This window comes from Crocuta crocuta, unplaced genomic scaffold (genome assembly GCF_008692635.1).
Source record: "Crocuta crocuta isolate KB4526 unplaced genomic scaffold, BGI_CrCroc_1.0 scaffold348, whole genome shotgun sequence".
In the NCBI taxonomy this organism is placed as follows: Eukaryota; Metazoa; Chordata; class Mammalia; order Carnivora; family Hyaenidae; genus Crocuta; species Crocuta crocuta.
The window spans coordinates 3,645,381-3,650,956 of NW_027529573.1; the positions used below are offsets into that span (position 1 = coordinate 3,645,381).

At 38.8% G+C, this 5,576-nt stretch overlaps 1 protein-coding gene across 1 annotated transcript in view; it reads left to right on the plus strand.

Moving 5' to 3' along the window:
• Nucleotides 1–5,576, plus strand: part of TTC28 (tetratricopeptide repeat domain 28) — a gene marked incomplete at its 3' end in the record, with an annotated part of 610,006 nt that overhangs the window by 53,356 nt on the left and 551,074 nt on the right.

The window sequence follows — 5,576 nt, forward strand, 5'->3', positions numbered from 1 at the left end:
GAATGGATCAAGAAGATGTGGTTTATCTATACCATGGAATACTACATGGCAATGAGAAACAATGAAATCTGGCCATGTGTAGCAACATGGATGGACCTTGAGGGTGTTATGCTGAGCGAAATAAGTCAGGCAGAGAAGGACAAATATATGTTTGCACGTATAGGAGGATTAGGAGGAACTTGACGGAGGAACAAGGGGGAGAAGAAGGGCGGAAATGGTGGGGGAAAGGGAGAGAGGCAAACCGTGAGAGACTCTTGAATGCTGAGAACAAACTAAGGACTGATGGGTGTGGGGGGGCTAGGGGGGAGATGGGCATGGAGGGGGGCACTTGTGGGGATGAGCACTGGGTGTTATATGGAAACCAACCTGACAATAAACTATTTGTTAAAAAAAAAAAAGAAAAAAGGCTTTTCCCACTATTTTACCATGTTAATTTAAATTGACTTAAATCAGTGATTTTAAATTCCCTATATGTTAGTTCCAGTATCTGGGCTGATTCTGTTGATTGCATTGCCTCTTGACAGCGTGTTATGTTTTCTTGCTTCTTTGTGTGTTTCATGTTTTGGTTGAAAGCAAACATCTTTGTGTAGAACAGTTGGCACTGAAGTTACTGTTATTTATGCCTGGAAATGGTCATTCGTCTTTTGCTTGGCCTTTGTTATATTAATTGTGTTAGGTTGCACAGAAGCTGAGTTGAGTTTGGGTTTTGTTGTTGTTATCCGTACCCTCAGTCTACCATGTGTTTCAGATTCATCTAGTGTTTACCTTTACCAGAGACTTTTTCTCAAAGTTTGATCCACCCTCAGCTTCCCTTTGTATGTGCACCTCAGAGAGGGCCTTTTTCCACATTCCTGCCTTTCCCCCAGCAGTGGGTCTGCTATTATTTATTACTCAGTGCCTCCTAACCTGGTACTGGGGGCTGGGGAACCAGTGTTTTCTGTTGTCCTGGTTCAGCCTCAGCCTTAGGCAGGTGCTGAGTTGGGGTCCTCTTAGTGTTCCTGACTCCAGATCTCTCAGAGGTGGAGATGGTCTGGTGCTAGAACATTTCCCTGTCTCTTCCCCTGCCTTACGTGTTTTTTTGATCCCTTCTCCCAGTCAGGTTTTGGCTTTTGTTCTGGGAGGTAGAAGGATTCACATGGGGCTTCAGGCATTCCTTGGAATAGCTGCTGCTCCCCTCTCCTGGGCCTGCACCTCAAAGGAGGCTTTCCTTGGTTTCTTATGTTGCCCCCACACTTTCTCCCCAGCATCCGGTAGGGTCCCTAGAGAAGAAGCTGTGTCGATGCAGGCTTCCCTCATTGTGTGGCTCCCAGCGGTTTTCCGTTCTCATGCTGGCCCACATTTGGCTTTTAGCGGTTAAAAAATTCAGCTGAATTTTTCTATAGGTGTATAGCACCTTGGTATGTGCTCCCGGTAAGCAAGTGTTTGCCTCCTATTTCTCTTTGGAGTCGTCTGTCTTTCCTTAGATTTCAGGGTACTTGGTTGTCCTACAACCTTAGCTTGCTAAGTTATAGTCTCTGGAAAAATTATATTTGTTAATATTTTCCACTTTTTTCTTATTGGAAGAGTGGGGACAACTCTATTTCGAGCATTTTACGTCCTAAATGGAAGCCAGGAATTATTTATGTTTAAAAATTTTTAACTTTGTTTCTATCCTAGCCAAGCTTAAATGATATTTAAAGATAAATTGGTTGTAGTTATTAATGCCAGAAAGTATAGTGCTTCGTTACTGAATTTCATAGCTTTATACATATTTTAAATTATATTATGCTCTTAGTAACATCATGTTTTTATAAGTAGTATTTTTTACTTTAAGTAAAATCACTGATACTTTAGAAATTAAAAAAATTTATTTAATTTAGGAGGACCATTTTACAGTTCACAATTCAAGATCTAAATGGATCTGGGGGCACCTGGGTTGCTCAGTTGGTTAAGTGTCTGACTCTTGATTTTGGCTCAAGTCACGATCTCATGGTTCATGAGATTGAGCCCCAAGTCAGCATAGAGCCTACTTAGGATTCCCTCCCATCTTTCTCTCTCTGCTACTGTTCCATGTGTATGCTCTCTTGCTCTCTCTCAAAATAAATAAATATAAAAAACACAAGATTTGAATAGATCTGAAAGGTCTTTATAAAAAATTCAAATTTTCGTACAAATGCATGCATGTTTAGCATTATTAATTGTAAAATTATCAGTTAAACACATTTAGTTGCTTCTAATTTGTAGTAAGTTGAATGAAAGGTGATGCTTCATTCATTTGTATTATTTATGAAAAATACAGCTATGGTAAATTTTATGTTAAATGTATTTTATTACAATAAAAAAGTTGGAAAAAATACAGCTGCATATTATGTATCAAAAGAATTTTAATCTGACATAGGAAAACATTGGTTTAAGCCCTTACTGTATATGCTTTTAATGTGTCAGGTACTCAGCATTATTAGCTAAATGTTAAGCTCCAAGGACTGATGATAAAAAAGAAGTACCCATGGGGTGCCTGGGTGGCCCAGTTGCTTAAGTTGACTTCGGCTCAAGTCATGATCTCACAGTTTGTAGGTTTGAGCCCCATGTTGGGCTCTGTGCTGATAGTGTGGAGCCTGCTTCCAATTCTGTCTCCCTCTCTCTGCCCCTCCTTCACTCACATCTCTCTCTCTCCCTGTGTCTGTCTCTCAAAAATAAACATTAAAACAAAAAATTATTTTTTGGGTCTCAGGCCCATTCCTTCCTTTCTAGCCTTGTGGCTAGGTCAGACATCCTCTTTAAACTTTTGCTCTCATCTTCTCACGCAAGGTCTTGCCTTCTGCTTTACAGGGAAAATAAAGATCATCAGGTTTTAATTTCATCCATTTCCTGTCATCCCTAAACCCCTTAGTATAAACATGTACACATTCACAGTTACTGGATTTCTATCTTTCCATCTCAGAGGAAGTGATTTTCGTGTTCTCATTCGAGGTTAGTATCTCTTGCCTAGACTCTATTTTTCCCTATCTTCTTCAGAGCCTTGCCCATCAATTACTCTATCACTATCTTCTATCTTTAATCTTTCCACAGATCCATTACTGCTTCAGTCCTGTATTTTTCTCACCATTTCTACTTGATCTTAGAGAATGAAGTTTGGCCTGAAAAAGACTCTAGTTTTATAATCCCAGTCCTACCAGAGTGTCTCTGGGCAAGTCAGCCCTTCTGAGGCTTCATTTCTTAATTTCTGTAAGATGAGGCTTATTACAGGTTTGTTTTGAGGATTAAACAAAGGTAAATGGAGTAATCAATGTGAAGCACCTTTAAAATTCTGGCACACGATAGGTTCTTCATGATGTTTGTTCCCTACTTCCTCTCTCTCTTCCTTCGGAGCCAGACTTCATGAAAGAGTGGTCTGAATTTGCAGTCTCTATTTCCAGTGAAGTTTATAACCCCACTTTTTCACTCTAAATTCTCATTCTGAGATTACCAGAGACCATGTAATTGCCAAATCCAGTGATACTTTTCAGACCTTCAGCATTTTCTTTCCCTTCCCAACCTCTGAAATCATATTCCTAAAAAGCAGCCAGAAAAGTTTCTAAAATGTTAAGCACAACCTTTTAGTAACTCTCCCATCATCTGCAGGATAAAATAAATGGTTTCCGGTAGGAAAAGAAGTATACTTGCTCTAGATTTGTGCTGTCTCTGGTAGGTGACTAGTCCTATGCAGCTATTTAAATTTAAATTCAGTTGCAGTTGAATAAAACATAATAAGTCAGTTCCTCAGTCACACTAGCCACATTTCAAGTGTTCAGTACCCATCTAAATTCAGGATATTTTTTGAAAAAGGGAGACAGATTGGCATTATACCAGAACTAGCAAGGTTGGGCAAGAGGTGATGATGCTTGAGCACTCATGTGGTTAACCTGCAGCGTCAGGATTCTTGGGGAGAAGCTGGAGCTGCCTTGAAGTGAGGAATACTTTATTTTTTTAAGAATGTTTTTATTTATTTTGAGAGAGAGAGCAAGAGCATGCACATGACTTGAGGAGGTGAGAAGGGCAGAGAGAATCCCAAGAAAGCTCTGCACCACCAGCATCGAGCCCAACGCAGGGCTCCAACCCACAAATGGTGATAATCCTGACCTGAGGTAGAATCAGGAGTCAAATGCTCAACTGACTGAACCACCCAGGCGCTCCTGAGGACGAATTTAAAAGATCAGCAGGAGTGATGGTGGTGTCGGAAGGCACAGGAGCTACTTCTGTCATTGTATTGAACTACAAGGAATAAAAGGAATCTCGTTGATTAAATGCTTTTTTACATCAGAGTGAGCATATATCTCAGAAGAAAAAAGTATTTACTTTTATTATTATGATAAATTGAGAGACAGTTTCTTGGGATTTTAACTTTTTGGTAAATGTTACCTCAGACCTGATATTAATCTGTCTGCTTTTTTGACTTATAGAAAAATTTTGCAAGTATAAATGCTTTTGCCAAGCTGAAAGAGATATTTTTGCTCTTATATTGTGTAAATAGTAATCACTAGTGTTTAGATTTATTTTCTGTTCAGCTTATAGTTAAGAATCCTATGACTTTTACTCTCGTCTGTGTAAGTTATTAGCACTGTGATTTTTTTAAAGCTCCTGGATATTAATGTTTTAAGTTCCCAAACTTCCACAAGACAGAGTCCATACTAAAGGAGGCAGCTGTAAAATGCAGATGCTGACAAGCAGAAAAACAAAGAGATTTTCACAAGGAATTGTGGGTATTTAATGTAACTCTTTAGTTCACAGTTCAATAAAACCGTGTTGTTTCTATAGTACTACATTCTGTATTAACCTTCTGCTGTACTGCATAGCCAGTTTTAAGGAAGAAAGATGTGTTACATTTGTCATCCACTTCCTATCCTGCATTTTAACGTTCGATCCTCAGAAGGCAGGCATTCTACTATCCTAGCACAATGTAATCTACTTAAAGTAGTTCTGTCCACATTTATATCTTTTACTCAGTTATTGACGAGGAAACTTCAATTTGTATTTTGTTGTGCTTGTGAAAGTGAAAATGGATCACAGATTGTAAGTGAAGCTGACTTTTTATTTACACTTGCTATATTTTCTCATAAAGTGCTTTTAAAAATGATGTTGTAAGATGAGAATACTGCAGTGCTGTAGAGGAAGAAAGGGAGAAGTGGTTGTACTGTGAGGGTGGATAAAGGGGCAGGCATTGAGATCACTAGGCAACAGGCTGTGAGAAATGTAGCATTTCTCATTTGTGTTGTCATGTAACTATGGAAGAACCACCACATAGCGCCTAACCTGGTATTTCTTTTTAATCAAGTCCAGCTGTTGGTCATGTGACCACACTCCTTCCTTTGGGTATTTACCATGCGTTTTCTCCTTGCTTATGGTATCTTACATGGCTACTTACATATCACCTGGAATGCACTCATGTGCTCTAGGAGCCCCTGTTAAAATTTTCTTTACTTACACTGATTCTTTATGAATCACAAGTAAAATGCTCACCCCAAGTTGCATGTAAAAACTTCAGAACAAAGAATGTGACTTGACCACATAAGTATTCTTTTAAATTTTTTTTTTTTTTTTTTTTTTTTTTTAAATAGATT